This window comes from Canis lupus, chromosome 19 (assembly GCF_011100685.1).
Source record: "Canis lupus familiaris isolate Mischka breed German Shepherd chromosome 19, alternate assembly UU_Cfam_GSD_1.0, whole genome shotgun sequence".
Lineage (NCBI taxonomy): Eukaryota > Metazoa > Chordata > Mammalia > Carnivora > Canidae > Canis > Canis lupus.
Window position 1 is genome coordinate 14,240,939 of NC_049240.1, and position 16,254 is coordinate 14,257,192.

Consider the following 16,254-nt stretch of genomic DNA (forward strand, 5'->3'; position numbering starts at 1 on the left):
GAAGAAGCTGGATTAAATTTCTCTTAAAGTATACATGTTTAGCGATTAAGAGAAGAAAGTGGCTGAAAAAATGCTGTCTGTTATTTTTCTTCAAAACCCCAAATAGTTGAACAATTGAGTAGCTGAAAAGACTTGAATTGGGATATCTTTGTGGAAAATATTTTTGGTAATTAAAGTACTGCTAGTAAAAGAATGAGAGATAATAAACTTTAACTGAGTTTTTAATCTGTATGGTTTTTACAGATCAATCTTAGTGATAAAAACTATTTGATTGAAGATTGTTTAGAAGAAGGTCAGCCTCATTCAGGAATTTCAGGGACAGAAAAAAAAAAGTAGATATTTAGGGAAAAATGGTTTTGAATAAAAGGTTTTTCCTAGATGAGACTTGCTGTTATTGTGCTTTCTTAAGCTTTTATTTTTTTTATTTTATTTTTATTATTATTTTTAAAATTTATTTATGATAGTCACAGAGAGAGAGAGAGAGAGAGAGAGAGGCAGAGACACAGGCAGAGGGAGAAGCAGGCTCCATGCACCGGGAGCCTGACGTGGGATTCAATCCGGGGTCTCCAGGATCGCGCCGTGGGCCAAAGGCAGGCACCAAACCGCTGCGCCATCCCCTTTCTTAAGCTTTTAATACCTGTTTCTAAATTCTACATTTTTCTTAGCTACCATAGATTTTGCATATGATTGTGAGAGGGTAGGAAGACTAGATTTTTAAAAAAATGTGGGCTTGATTTAGATGGTCAAAAGTTTTCTTGAAGGATGTGTGTGATGGGGAAAGAAATCTAGATTAGTGGAAAATATAAGTTAGTAGACAGGCAGAATTATGGTAGATATTTGGGTTTGCAATGATTAGGTCAATGATGTCCCTCATTTTTAATGTTTTGAGTGAACTGAGAAATGATACAGGAAGGATGGGAGATCAAAGCACCACCTTTATTTTTCATAAAGTGATGTTAGTAGTTGTGGTTTAGCTGTAGGGACAGTGATCTTCCTTGAAACAGATTCCAGAGCTAGGCAGTCTTCCCTACCCAGTCCCAGAGAGCGTAGAATAGACAGGTACTGCCCCACAGTGTCAGAGCTGCCCTAGATAACCATCAGCCTGGGGAGGTAGCACTGAATGTTAGCTTGCCGCAGTCAGATGGTTTCAAAGAGAAGAGGAAGGGGAAAGAGTTGAATATGCCATTACATTTTTCTTAAATTTGCAATCTGTAAGTCTGTGTGCCTCTTTTGGGGAGGAGAGAGTAAAGTTTTGGCAAGAGCCCAAGAATGTTACTTTAATGGGGCTCCCTTCACATTGGAAGGAAACCTCAAGAACAGGAAAGGAGTTAACTTTTTGAAATTCTTATTCTTTTAACCTAGTGGTTCTAAACCAGGATTATCTTCCCCTAGGGGAAGTTTTGTTTTAACAGTGATTATGGAATACTGATGGTGTTGTAATGGAGTATAGTGGGGAGGGGGCGTGTAGGGATGCTAAATATCCTGCATTGCACTGAACAGTCCCTTCTAATGAAGAATGCCCCCCCGCCCAAATCCCCTAGAGACACCCTGAACTGAACTTACTGCGTTATGTCTGCTCCTTGGGAACAGTGATCAGCACTGTGTCAAGAGCATTCCTGCTACACTTTCCTGAGATGGGTCTCTCAAGGCAATTCATTGCTTCTTTTGGGTCCTCTTTGAGCTATTGGTGGCAACGTAGATTTTATCACAGGTTCTGAAATGGGTCAAAACTGCACATTATTTAAGTGGACTCCAAAACTCCTTTGTACACAAGACAGAAACTTGACATCCTAATCTAGTTCCAGTAAAAACTATGATGCCCATATTGTCCAATGTAGCTTAGAAATTATAAAATGAAATCAAATTATGAAATAAAATGAAACTACATTAGATTGTACCTGAAACAAAATATAAAAGGAATGCCCTAAATTTGAAGATAAACATTTTCCCATTATAAATTTCTTGGGGAAAAAAACCAGATATTCAAAGATTCAGCTTTTTTTAAGTTAAGAGTCCAGGGGAATTAAGGTTAAATATCAAGTTCTTTTGGAGCTTTGAATTAAAATTCAAAGAAATTGAAGTTTTGTATTGACCTCAAATTCTTATGCTCAGTCTCAGCTAGAAGGTTCTTGATGTCTTGAGTAGAGTTGTTTTTCTTTCCATAGTCATAGCCTATACTATTTTTCAATGAAATTTCTTCAAGGTCTCAAAGGTTTTATTGATTCTGAATCAAATCTCTGAGAGACCTGATTTTTAAAAAAGATTCTAAAGGGCCAACAGAACATCTAACATTATCACACCACTGATTCCTCTCTCAAGTGGATCTTAAGTCCTGAAAACTATCACCTAGGCCAAGTTATTTTCCCTAAAACTTTGTACTTAGTGTTTCCTGAAGGTCTATGCCAGAAACTCAGTGGTATGTTTATTAGCCAGAGGCCCTGTAGGAAATAGGTGGCACACTTCTACTTCGGATGATTTGAGGGGAATTTAATAAGATTGTGGGCAGTGAGAAGACACAGGAAATAGTATATGCCCCTGAGGCTGGTAATCAGGAAGCTGTTACCACCCCTAGAGCTGAAGGGGGAAATGAGAGATTATTGGAATCCTGAAGAGAAGAGAGCTGTGGGAGAGGGAGAGAAACTGGGGAGTATATAGTCCAGTGTCACCCTCGTTCCTTCCTCCAGTCTCATGCTGTTACTTCTAAATGACTGAAGTAGCCAGAATCCAGAGGCCACAGGAGCCCATTAATGGGGGTGCAAAGTGAAGATAGCAGGCATAGTAACTGAAAAATGAAAGTGAAAAGAAGAAAGTCTTGTTTCACTTTGATCTGGGTGCCAGTGGAGCCAGACTTCCATTGTCTATGACCAATGAGTTAAACTTGATTGAAAGAAACCCCTTACCAAGAGCTTAATTTTGGCAATGTGGATTAACTATGTCTGGAGGAAGGAAATATCTATGCATAATTTCTCCCTCTCAGAATGCGGCTGTAGAGACTTCTTTTGTTTTTTTGCTAAGTTTAAAAATTGCAGTGTTGGCAGACCTAATTATAATAACCAAGTCTCACCTGAGGTATTTTTTTTTCCCCCACCTCAGTGAAAACCTGTTAATGTACTATCAAACCCTTTTTATTTCCATATCCCCCTTTAAACCCATGTTCCTGGTATCCTGTGGTGAATCTTGTGTAGTCTCTGTCTAGTGACAGAGCTTCTAAGATACCTGAAAGAGGGTATTTTCAGTCTTTTTTTTTTTTTTTAAGACTTTATTTATTTATTCATGGGAGACACAAAGAGAGGCAGAGAAATAGGCAGCAGGGAGCCAGACACGAGACTTGATTCCAGGACTCTGGGATCACAGCCTGAGCCAAGAGCAGATACTCAATCACTGAGCCACCCAGGTGCTCCAGTATTTTCATTCAGTCTTAAGCCACAGTTGTGTTCTGTGGAATTGTTTAAGGCTGTGAGCTGTGTCTTTAAGGGAGGGTCTACTAGTCAGGCCCATGTTGGTGTTGGTTGGATATCTGGTCCAGATACTTGCTTTTATTTTTATTTTTTAAAAAGATTTATGTATGTATGTATGTATGTATGTATGTATTTATTTATTTATTTGAGAGTGAGCCTGTGAGCACATGCGGGGGGGAGGGGCAGAGGGAGAAGGGAGAGGGAAAACAGACTAGTTGCTGAGCCGGGAGCCAGACTGATCCTAGGACTCCAAGATCATGACCTGTGTTGAAGGTAGATGCTTAACTAACTATAAAAGCCACTTGCTTTTATAACAGTTTTCTTACAGTATAAGGCTAGAAGTCAGTAGTGTTTTGAATTGGAACTCTTCAGGTAAAAGCAGTAAATACTCACCCAAAGGGGATATGGAAATTTCTAAGAAGTTTTTTTGTCTAATTTTAACATAATCTATACCTGTGTAGTTCAAGATCATGCTGCAAGACCCAGTTCTCTGAGTCTCCACCATTGGTCTGTGGCCTCTTTGACTGAAGTATATCATCCATATAGTACTGGCATGATGAATACACTATGGACAAGGTACCATGGGCTCCTGTGAGAATCCATGTGGCAAAGCTTATCCAACTGTTACTTATTTTTATTTTTTTTAATTCTACACTTTATTTATTTAGAACAGTATTAGGTGAGCAAGAAAGTACAGAGAGTTCCTGTGTACAACCTCACCATCCCCATCCCAGACCAATTTCCTGTATTATTAGCAGCTTGCATTAGTGTGGTATATTTGTAACAATTGATGTACCAATATTGATACATTATTTTTAGCTTAAGTTTATATTAGGGTTCATTCTTTGTGTAGTAAGTTGTATAGGTTTTAACAAATGTTAATGACGTGGATCCACTATCATGATACAGAACAGAGTAGTTTCACTGCCCTAAAAATTCCCTGCTCTGTTTATCCTTTTCTCTCTTCTCCAGAACCCTTGGCTCCCACTGATCTTTTTAGTTTCCATAGTTTTGCCTTTTTCAGAGTATCCCATAGTTGTAATCATATAATATGTAGCCTTTTCAGATTAGATTCTCAGAGCTGTTACTTTATTTATTTATTTATTTGTATTTTTTTATTGGAGTTCGATTTGCCAACATATAGCATAACACCCAGTGCTCATCCTGTCAAGTGCCACCCTCAGTGCCCGTCACCCAGGCACCCCATCCCCCCGCCCACCTCCCCTTCCACTTCTCCTTGTTTCCCAAAGTTAGGAGTCTTTCATGTTCTGTCACCCTCTCTGATACTTCCCACTCACTTTCTCTCCTTCCAAATGAATGAAACCATGTAATGTTTGTCCTTCTCTGATTGACTTACCTCACTCAGCATAATACCCTCCAGTTCCACCCACATGGAAGCAAATGGTGGGTATTTGTCGTTACCGATGGCTGGAGTAATATTCCATTGTATACATAGACCACATCTTCTTTATCCATTCATCTTTCGATGGACACGAAGGCTCCTTCCACAGTTTGGCTATTGTGGACATTGCTGCTATAAACATTGGGGTGCAGGTGTCTCGGTTTTTCACTGCATCTGTATCTTTGGGGTAAATCTCTAGTAATCCAATTGTTGGGTGGTAGGGTTCAGAGCTGTTACTTTAGTCTGTAAATTTCACCTGCTAGTTGTTTCTCAAGGGTATTCCACTTCTACTAAGAAAGTAGATATCCTAGTTTGCTGGTATAACATTAATTTTAAAGATTTTAAGCATAATCCACAATTAATCTGCTTCTTTATTAGATAAAAACTAAATACTTAATCTACCCACCTACTGCTACAGGATATGGCCTTCAGATTAATGGTAGTATGGGGTGATCATTGTGTAGAAATCTAGTGTTGTTGTAGCACTGAAAGTCTTCACTAACTTTCTACAAAGGTAATGTGGTTATGTGAGGACTCTGAAAGTTTGAACAGTAATAAGGGTATTTACTCTTCTTCAAGAACCAGAACACTATTAAAAGAGCTAAATATCAAATCTTTCACAGATTAGTTGTCTTGTTGGATGAGATGTTGAGATTTTCCAGGGAAACAACATACAAAGGAAATAAGGTCCTTTTTGAAAGGGTTTACTTGATGGTTCAGAATTTGACTTTCTGAATTTGTGTTGGTGGTTTCGATACAGGAGAGCTTGGTTCTTGTCTCCCGGAGTCGAAGAATGAATCTCGCGGACAACAGAGAGTGAGCAAAGCAATAGAAGTTTATTAAGCAGAGATACAGAGAAAGCTCTCAAAACTGAGAGGGGTCCCCACAGGTTAGCCACTGAGGTCTTTTATGGTCTGTCCTTTATAGGAAACTGACCAGGGAACTTGGTAAATTTCTTATGAATAAGAAATTGAGTATCAATTTCAATGATACTGAAATATCAGTTTCAACACCAATGAAATTTCTTATCAATCAGGGTGGATATTTAGAACAAACATGCTGGACTTAAAATAACAAGCTAGATGTTTTTTGCAAATACCATGTGCCCAAACAAGGTGTTCCCTTCTTTCAGGTTAATATCTCCTCCATAACATTTCTCTATATCTGGGATTTTTGTGATTACTTAGTTGCCATTAAAATGGAATACTCCCTAACATTTTGGAGCTAGGGAGCCAGGTTTATTTTTTTCTATTATTATGGTCTTATCTCTGCTTTCTTGGGTTGGGTAGGAGTCTGACTCTGGGCCTCTCTCTTATCTTTTCCTGCCTACCCCTGACTCATGCCTACATCAGTTTGGTTTGGAAATATTTATTTATTCATTCATTCATTCATTCATGATTTTATTTATTTATTCATGAGAGAGACACAGAGAGAGAGGGGCAGAAACAAGAAACATAGGCAGAGGTGGAAGCAGGCTCTCTCCAGGGAGCCTGATGTGTGAGACTCAATCCCTGGATCCCAGGATCATGCCCTGAGCTGAAGGCAGACTGTCAATCGCTGAGCCACCCAGGCATCCCTGGTGTTGGGAATTTATAGTCTTAGTATAATGGAACCATAAATTCTATATTTTTAGTATACTGAAAAGTCTTAGAAATGATTCAAAGTGACAGTCCTTGTTGGTGCGTAAATTTTGGAATTGTGTGCTGGACATGCTAGAGTGGCAGTGGGGTTAAAGTCATGACCAAAAAACTTCAGAGCATCTCAAATACAAAGAGTATGTGATTTAAAGCCAGACAGAACATGCCCATTGAATATTTTCAAATTTAGATGTCTGATAAGATTTTGCTTCTTCTCTGAAATAGCTTCCTCATCTGTGAAATAGGATAATGCCTTCTGAATAGGGGGTTGTTGTAAGGAGTAAATGGGACTCTTATCTATCTACCTATCATCTATCATGCCTGAGTATGTAACATATGGAAGCTAGGGTAGCATGGGTACCAACCCAAGTCTAACTGGGCTTTAGCCATGTCTTTTGAGCTGATTCAAAAGGATTGACAGAACTTTATTCACGAAGACACCAAGAAGCCTCTTGGTAAACATTTCTTTGATTATTTAAGTAAAATGGAAATCCTGATTTTTGAGTAGTATCTTGCAGTTTGATTTTTTTCTGGACCAGTATTTCATATCATTTCTGGACCAGTATTTCATATCATGAGCCACCTGGGCTGCCCCAGGTTTGCTTTCCTTATTTTTTATTTTAAATACCTTTCTTTTTCAAGGTTGCTTTGGCTATTCTGAGTCTTTTGTGGTTCCATATAAATTTTAAGATTGTGGGATCCCTGGGTGGCGCAGCGGTTTAGTGCCTGCCTTTGGCCCAGGGCGTGATCCTGGAGACCCGGGATCAAATACCACGTCGGGCTCCCGGTGCATGGAGCCTGCTTCTCCCTCTGCCTGTGTTTCTGCCTCTCTCTCTCTCTGTGTGTGACTATCATAAATAAATAAAAATTAAAAAAAAATTAGGATTGTTTGTTCTTGCTCTGTGAAAAATGCTGTTGGTATTTTGATAGGGATTGTATTAAGTGTTTAGATTGCATGGGGTAGTATAGACATTTTAACAATATTTGTTCTTCCTGTCTATGAGCATGGAATGTATTTGTGTTCTCTTCTATTTCTTTAATCAGTGTTTTGTAGTTTGCAGAGTACAGATCTTTCATGTCTTTGGTTAGATTTTTTCCTAGGTATCTTATTGTTTTTGTGTAATTGTAAATGGATTAATTCCTTGATTTCTCTTTTCTCTGCTTCATTATTTTTTTAAGATTGTTGATTTATTCATGAGACACACAGAGAGAGGCAGAGACACACACAGGCAGAGGAAGAAGCAGAGCCTGATGTGGGACTCGATCCTAGGACCCTGGGATCATGACCTGAGCCAAAGGCAGATGCTCAGTCATGGGGAGCCACTCAGGTGCTCCCTGGTGCTTCATTATTGATGTAGAGAAATGCAACAGATTTTTACATACTGATTTTGTATCCTGTATTTTTACTGAATTTGTCATTTCTGGCAGTTTTTTGGTGGAGTCTCTCGGTTTTCTATACAGGGTATCATGTCATCTGCAAATAGTGAAAGTTTGACTTCTTCTTTGTCAATTTGGATGCCTTTTATTTCTTTTTGTTGTGTGATTGCTGAGGCTATGACTTCCGGTACTGTGTTAGTGTCAAGAGTGGATATTCCTGTCTTGTTCCTTATGATGAAGGGAAAGCTCTCAGTTCTTTCCCATTAAGGGTGATATTAGTTGTGGGTTTTTCATATATTTGTATTATGTTGAGGTGTGTTTCCTCTAAACCCACTTTTTGAGAGTTTTCCCTTGAATGGATTTTGTACTGTGTCAGATGCTCTCTGCATCTATTGAAGAGATCATATGGTTCTTACCCTTTGTTTTATTAATGTGATGTATCACATTGATTTTTGAATATTGAACCATACTTGCAACCCAGGAATAAATCCCACTTATCATGGTGAATGATTTTTAAAATGTATTATTAAATACAGTGTGCTAGTATTTAATGAATAATTTTTGCATCTATGTTCACCAGAGATATGGGCCTATAGTTCTCTATTTTAGTGGAATCTTTTTATTTGTTTATTTATATATGTATGTATGTATGTGGAATCTTTATCTGGTTTTGGTATCAGGGTAATGCTGGCCTTCTAGAATGACTTTGGGAGTTTTCCTTCTTTTTATTTTTTGGAATAGTTTCAGGAGAATAGGTATTAATTTTTCTTTAAATATTTGTGGGATGTGGGGCGCCTAGCTAGCTGAGTCAGTAGAGCATGCAGTTCTTGATCTCAGGGTTGTGAGTTTGAGCTTCATGTTGAGTGTAGAGATTACTTAACAAAATCTAAAAAAAAAAAAAAAATTTGGTAGAACTTTTGTTTGTTGGGAGTTTTTTGATTACTGATTTAATTTCTTTGCTGATTATTGGTCTCTTCAAGTTTTCTATTTCTTCCTGTTTCAGTTTTGGTCATTTATGTTTATAGGAATTTATCTATTTTTTCTAGGTTGTTCAATTTGTTGGCATATTTTCATAATGCTCTTTTTATTCTTTCTTTTCAAGTAAGTGTTTGAATTTCTATGGTGTTATTATTTCCCCTCTCTCATTTTTTTTTTCCCTCTCTCATTTGTGGTTTTATTTGTTTGAGTCCTTTGTCTTTTTGATAAGACTGGCTAGAGATTTATCAACTTTATTAATTTTTTCAAAGAACCATCTTCTGGTTCTTTTGATCTATTGTATTTTTAGTTTCTGTATTGTGCATTTCTACTCTGATTTTTATTATTTCCTTCTTTCTGCTTGCTTTAGGCTTTGCTTGTTATAACATTTTAAATGAGACCTGCATGGCAGTAATGAGCCAGCCACACAAATCTATAGCATTTTATGTAGGGGAAATCAGGAGTGCAAATGTGTAAGAGGGAACAATTTGGTATATTTGAGGATCAGAAGGATCAGAACTGAAGTGTTCTGTGTGAAAGGGAGACTAGATGGAGATCAGGACAGACACACAGACAGGTACAGGTTATATAGAACCTGTTAGGCATCCATGGTAAGAAATTTGGATTTTATTCCAAATGGAAACAATCAGAAGGATTTAAGCAGGGGACTGACGTGATATGTTTTATGTTTTAAAAGATTACTTTGGATCTTGTGTGAAAAACAGATTGTACGAAGTCATGAGGGGAAGGTGTGTCTCATAGTAGCAATCTGGGTGAGAGAAGGTAGTGTCTGGACCAGGGTTATGATGTAAATAGAAGTGGATGCATTTATGTTGTGTCGGGTGATAGAGTCATTCTGCCAGTGGGCTGTATGTGAGTTGGGAAAAGAGAGGAATTAAGAGATGAATCTGAGGTTTTTGACAGCTTGGTAGATGGCATGATAATTCATGATAATTATTTCTTTGCATGGTTGGTGTCTCCACTACCAGGCTAAGAGCTTGCTGATGGCATTAAAAGCATCTTACTCATTCATGTATTTCAAGTACCTAGTAAATACTGGATTAGTGTGGACAAGAAAAATCAATGATAATACTATGCGATAAATAAGAGAACATGGAAGGACATCCAACTCACCTTGGGCAATCTGAAAATGCTTTTTTTTTTTTTTTTTTTAAAAGATTTATTTATTTTAGAGAGAGAATATGCACATGTGAGCGAGCAAGTGCAGGGGGAAAGGGCAGAGAGAGAGAGAGGGAATCTTCAAGAAGATTCCACACTGACCATGGACCCTGACACACAAGCTTGATCCCCAGGACCGAGATCATGACCTGACAAGAGTTGGCAGCTTAACTGACTGAGCCACCCAGGCACCCCCAGAAAATGCTTCTAAGAAAGAGCATTAGAGCTGACTTATGAAGGAAGGCAGGGGTTAGGAAGAGGGCAAATTTGTGATTAAATGCAAAATATTCTGTTATAGTGTCTAAATGGAAATGAACTACTTTGTCTTATAAAATCAAATCCCTCCTTCATGGTCATTGAAGACATGCTGTCTTGAAAGAAAGCATGACACTAGTCAGAGTTTTGTATCCTATGAGGTCAAATGAGATGGTACAATGTACAGAGTTTTAAGGTTTGTGTGATTAAAAAAGTGATGGTTAGAACAAAAGCTTAATTTATCGTTTAAATTTATAGGACAGCCTGGGTGGCTCAGTGGTTTGGCACTGCCTTTGGCCTGGGGTCTGGTCTTGGAGACCCGGGATCGAGTCCTGCATCGGGCTCCCTATGTGGAGCCTGCTTCTCCCTCTGCCTATGTCTCTGCCTCTCTCTCTCTGTGTCTCTCATGAATAAATAAATAAAATCTTAAAAAAAATTTAGGTGTTATTTCTATTTAAATGTTTTTTTATGTTTATCAATAGTATTTGCCTTAGATTATGTTTTTTTTTGATTATGTGTTCTTAAAAGCCAGACACGACGTTAGTTTTTTGTTAGACTACCTATACAGTGTACTGTATTTAGATGCTAAATAAATTTGCTTTTGTAGTGATGTTTACCTGCTTAGTTCTGCTTTGTCTCTCTGAAGAGATGCTATTTTCTAATAATGTTGGATCAAGATAGCTTGTCCTCCACCTTAGCTTTTTATTTATAAAAATTAAAAACCTACAGAAAATTTGGCATAATAGTGCGGTGAATGCCCATAGCACCACATTTAGAGTTACCGATTTTTAATTTTTTGGAACATGTGCTTTATCTCTTTATACATACGCACACACTTAATAAATACATGTGAAAGTAAGTTGCAGATATTTTACCCCCAGATACTTTGGCATGAATCTTTAAGGAACAAGGACATTCTCCTACCTAAGTTTAAAACATTGTTAAACTGAAAAATTTAGCTTAAACTCAGTAATATTAATTTAATATAGATTTTTGTTTAAATTTATTCAATTTTAACAACTTTTTAAAATATCCTTTGATTCATATTTTTGGATACAGGAGCCAATGAGTGAGAATACACTGCATCTAATTGAGAGGTATCTTTTATTATGGTATGCATTGTGTCTTGAATCTGTTGTATACCTTGTTTGCTCTTATAGAGTTGTTTGCATTATTTAAAGGTAATATTTTGACTCTTTCAAGAAAAGTGCATGACGTTTATTAACTATATAATAAAATAAGCTGCTTTTCCAGCTGCTGCATAGCCCTGAAGCTTAAGTATGAAAATGACTTTTCCAGTAACTGAGTGAGCTGAATTGTTGCTTTTAAAAACGTTTTTTAGTGCTTCTTTTCCAGCCTTTGAACTTTTCACTAAGCATTAGTCATTTTTAATAAAAATACATTTGTTTATAGGTCTTAATAGCATTTTGTCCTCATAAAAATGGAAAACTTCACCAGATTCAATCTGTTGCAGCTCTTAAAAAAAAAAAGGTAAGATTTGAAATGAAACACTAAACTACCTGCCCCCCAAGTTAATAAATTACATAATGATTAAATTCTCTCTGACTGACTTTGGAATTTCCTAATTTTAAAAACTAATGCCAGGGAAGAAATGTTAAAATACTTTGAAAAACATTAGATTTACTGAAAAGCATCCCCTGCCTAATTATGCTACTCTAAGTACTGTGGTGACATTAACCAAACATTTTCTCCATCAATATAGAGAATTTGGAGTTATTTATTCTTTTGACTGGCTTATTCATGTTCATTGCTGCATTTTTTTCTAGATGAAGCAGTATTATCCAATGTTACCTCCCAAAAGGCTACTTTTATTTTGATTATTTCATGGTTTCCAAATGTGTAGTTTATTGTTTATGGTTATAGTATGAATGAGAGAAGGGGCTATTAGGTCATTAGTGGCTACAAGGTATTTATATCTTGATGTTATTTATTAGTCTAGTAAAAATTTTTGACATAATTTAAGCCAAATTGGAAATGGTTATTCTTTTGTGTCTTCCTCGCCTCCATTTTTTTTCTCTCTTAAGTTTTCCAGTGATCTTTGAAGCTGTATAATTTTGTTTTTATTAATGAGAGACACACACACACACACACACACACACACACACACACACACACAGGCAGAGGGAGAAGCAGGCTCCATGCAGGGAGCCCGACGTGGGACTCGATCCTGGGTCTCCAGGATTAGGCCCTGGGCTGAAGATGGCACTAAACCGCTGAGCCACCCAGGCTGCCCTGAAGCTGTATAAATTGTTAAAACATTTTCCTTACTATTTTTCCCAAAGTATATATTTTTTTGTGAGTCACATACTTAAAAAATATATATGTATGTATAAAAACATATACAGTTATAAATTTATTCTTGTCTTTCAGCTTGTCTCCAGGCCATTTTATTATTTGTATTCATGGAAATTTTCCATTCTCAGATCTCTTCAGGCATGTCACCCTCTTTCAAGCTTTTTTTTTTTTTTTCTTTCAGAATCCTTTATTTATGGAGATGTTGAAATTTATCTCAAGTTCTGTTGTATTGATTTAAATTGCTCATCTGTTGAAAAATCCTTGATCAATGAAAATGATCCTATTCTACTTCTTCAACTTAGTGGGTCTGGCTGTCCTTGATGTCTCTAACTCTTGTCTTTACTCCACCTTAATCCTTATCTGAGTGACTATCCTCTAGACCTCATCATTCATTACAAGTAGATTTTCATCTCTGAGGTCTCCCAGATTTGTGGAATTGACAATCTTGCCAAACCTGAGTTGTATTCTCAGTGAAACACTCAATTTCTCAACCCCTTTACATCCTCTTTATTCAATTTTTTCTGCTTAACATCTAAAACTAACCCTGTTAAGTCTCACTTGCACTTTTTGGAAACCATGTTTCTATCTGTCTACAAGTTTATCCACTAGGTTATCCTGGCAATAACTTGAATTCAGTGTGTCCCAGTAGAACTCATTGTTAATTATCCCAAATGAGAATGGGAACTGTGTTTATTTTGCTTACTGCTGTGTACTGTGCATGAAGTACATTTTTGTTGGATAATTGAACAAATAATTATATTTCCCTCAACCAACCTGGAGATTCTTTCTAACTTCTCCTTTTCCTTCTTGACATTATCCCTTATTTACTGGCAGAGAAGATGTCAAAATCTTTTTTGTTTCAGGGTTTTAGGTCCAGTGAAAAGGATGAAGCTTAGAATTATGCTTCAAAAAAGGGAGGAGGTGGAACCTTGGCTGGTGTTGAGATAGGTAGAAGGGTTCTAATCCTGAACAGATATGGGTTATTTGGGGGAATTTCCTCAAGGTTGAGGAAGGTGATAGTTTTTTGGGAAGCGGTTTTTTTTATGTGGTGGATATGTGTGTCCATTCTCATACCAAGCCCTAAAGAGGTGGCTGAGGGGAGTGTGTGTGTCTGTATCATTGAACATTAGAAGTCTTGGCCTCTACTTTTTTTCTCTTCATGGTCTTGGAGCTGCAGTAGTATCACCACAAAATGGCACAGAAACATATTTTGATGATGGTATATATGCAGTTTTATATTATAATTCCATTAGATAACAATAATTTTCATTGTCCCCTATAGATTTTATGATGAAAATTTGTGAAAATTTGAGGGAATATTTTATAATTTTGAATAATTCCTCTATTAATGTGCATATATGTCATTTTCATTTTTTCTATTTTAAAATAAAACTGTGATTAATGTCTTAATATATAAGGTTTTTCTTCTTATGCATTATTTTTCAGTACTTACGTAATCGTATTTCCTAAAAAACAATACCATTTACAATTGCATCAGAAAGAATAAAATACCTAAGAGTAAACTTAACCAAAGGGATCAAAGACCTTTACTCTGAAAGGTTATAAAACCCTGATGGAAGAAATTGAAGATGATGCAAACAAATGGAAAGATATTCCATGCTCATGGATTGGAAGAATTAATATTTTAAGATATTCACACTCTCCAAAGCAATCTACGGATTCAATGCAATCCCTATCAAAATGCCAACAGCATTTTTCACAATAGTAGAACAAATAATACTAAAATTTGTGTAGAACCACAGAAGACCCCATGTAGCCAAAACAATCCTGAGAAGGAACAAAGCTGGAGGTATGACAATACTAGATTACAAAATATACTACAAAGCTGTAATAAAGCAATATTGCACTGGCACAAAAATAGACACACAGATCAATGGAACAGAATAGAGATCACAGAAATAAGCCTATATATGTTTAATTAGTATGACAAGGGAGGCAAGAATTTACAATGCGGAAAAGACAGTTTTTTTGCCATAAGTGGTGCTGAGTAAAAGAATGAAACTGGACCACTTTCTAATGCCCCACACAAAAAGAAACTCAAAATGGGTTAAAGACTTCATGTGAAACCTGAAACCATAGAAACTCTAGAAGAGAATACAGGCAGTAATTTCTCTGACACTGACCATCATAGCATTTTTCTAGATATGTCTCAAGGCAAGGGAAACAAAAGCAAATATAAACTGTTGAGATTACACCAAAATGAAAAGCTTTGCATAGTAAAGGAAACCAACAAAACAAAAAGTCTACTGAGTGGGAGAAGATATTTGCAAATTATGTATCTGATAAGAGGTTAATATCCAAAATATATGAAGAACCTCTATAACTCAACACCAAAAAGCCAAACAAACCAGTTAGAAAATGGGGAGAGAACCTGAAAAGATGTTTTCCAAAGACATACAGATGGACAACAGACACATGGAAAGATGTTCAAGATTACTAATCATCAGGGAAATTCAAATCAAAACCACAATGAGTTATCACCTTACCCCATTTAGAATGGCTAAAATAAAAAAGACAAATGTGTTGGCAAGGATGTGGAGAAAAAGGAACCTTCATACACTTTTGGTGGGAATGTAAATTGGTACAGCTACTATGGAAAAAATATGGGGGTTCCTCAAAATATTAAAAATAGAAATAGTATATCATCCAGTCATTTTACTGTTGGGTCTTTACTCAAAGAAAGTGAAAATACTACTTCAAAAAGATAAATACACTCTTGTGTTTATTGCAGCATTATTTAAAGTGCACCATTATTTAAAGATACAGAAGCAAGTAAGTGTCCATCAATAGACAAATCGTTAAGGAAAATGTGGTATATGTACTATGCAATATTATATGGCCATAAAATGGATGAGTTTGTGCCATTTGAGACAGCATTGATGGACCTAGAGAGTTTTATGCTGAATGAAATAAGACTGAGAAAGTCAACTATCATATGATTCCATTCATGAGTGGAATCTAAAAAAATCCCCAAATGAATAAACAAAAAGCAGAATCAGACCTATAAATACAGAGAACAAACTGATGATTTCTGGAGTAGGGGTGGGGGTTGGTCAAAATGGGTGAAATGGAGAGGGAAACACAGCCTTCCAGTTATGTAATGAATAAGCTAATGGAATAAAAGATATGGTAATAGCATTGTAATGGAACAGATAATAGCTACACTTGTGGTGAACATAGCATAATGTATAAACTTATCAAATCACAGAGTTGTACGCCTGAAACTAATGTAGCATTGTGTAACAACAATATTCAAAGTAAAATTTTAAGTCTGAATAATTTTTTCTTTTCCTGAGAATTTTGTCATGTTGTCACTGCTTTGAAAGGTTAATATCCCTTCTTCCAAGTATCTAACATTCTGAAATGTTTTTTTAATATCCCCTGACTGTGGATTCAATAATTTTACATTTTTAGATATTTATTTGAATACTAATGTTGAATAAAGAGTCAGATATAATCCATCAACATCAGCTTTATATTTTGTTTTGGATAGCTGTTTGTTTTTTCTCTGGAGATCTTAGTATTTCTTGTTAATTATAAGATTTTAATTAATTTTAATTTTCATATGTAGTTTTAATTTTTCACTAAATATGCTACCTTTGTATAGTCCATGTATGAGATAGGTAGCAAATCT

General features: G+C 36.4%; 1 long non-coding RNA gene across 1 annotated transcript in view; it reads left to right on the plus strand.

Annotated features, from left to right (window-relative positions):
* The window catches only part of LOC111091111, a 30,141-nt gene extending 16,075 nt beyond the window's left edge, over positions 1-14,066 (plus strand). Inside the window, exons 3-4 of the long non-coding RNA XR_005373946.1 lie at positions 11,697-11,774; positions 14,046-14,066. This is a non-coding gene — a long non-coding RNA (uncharacterized LOC111091111). The remainder of the gene's footprint in view (positions 1-11,696; positions 11,775-14,045) is intronic.
* The last annotated feature ends 2,188 nt before the right edge of the window (positions 14,067-16,254 follow it).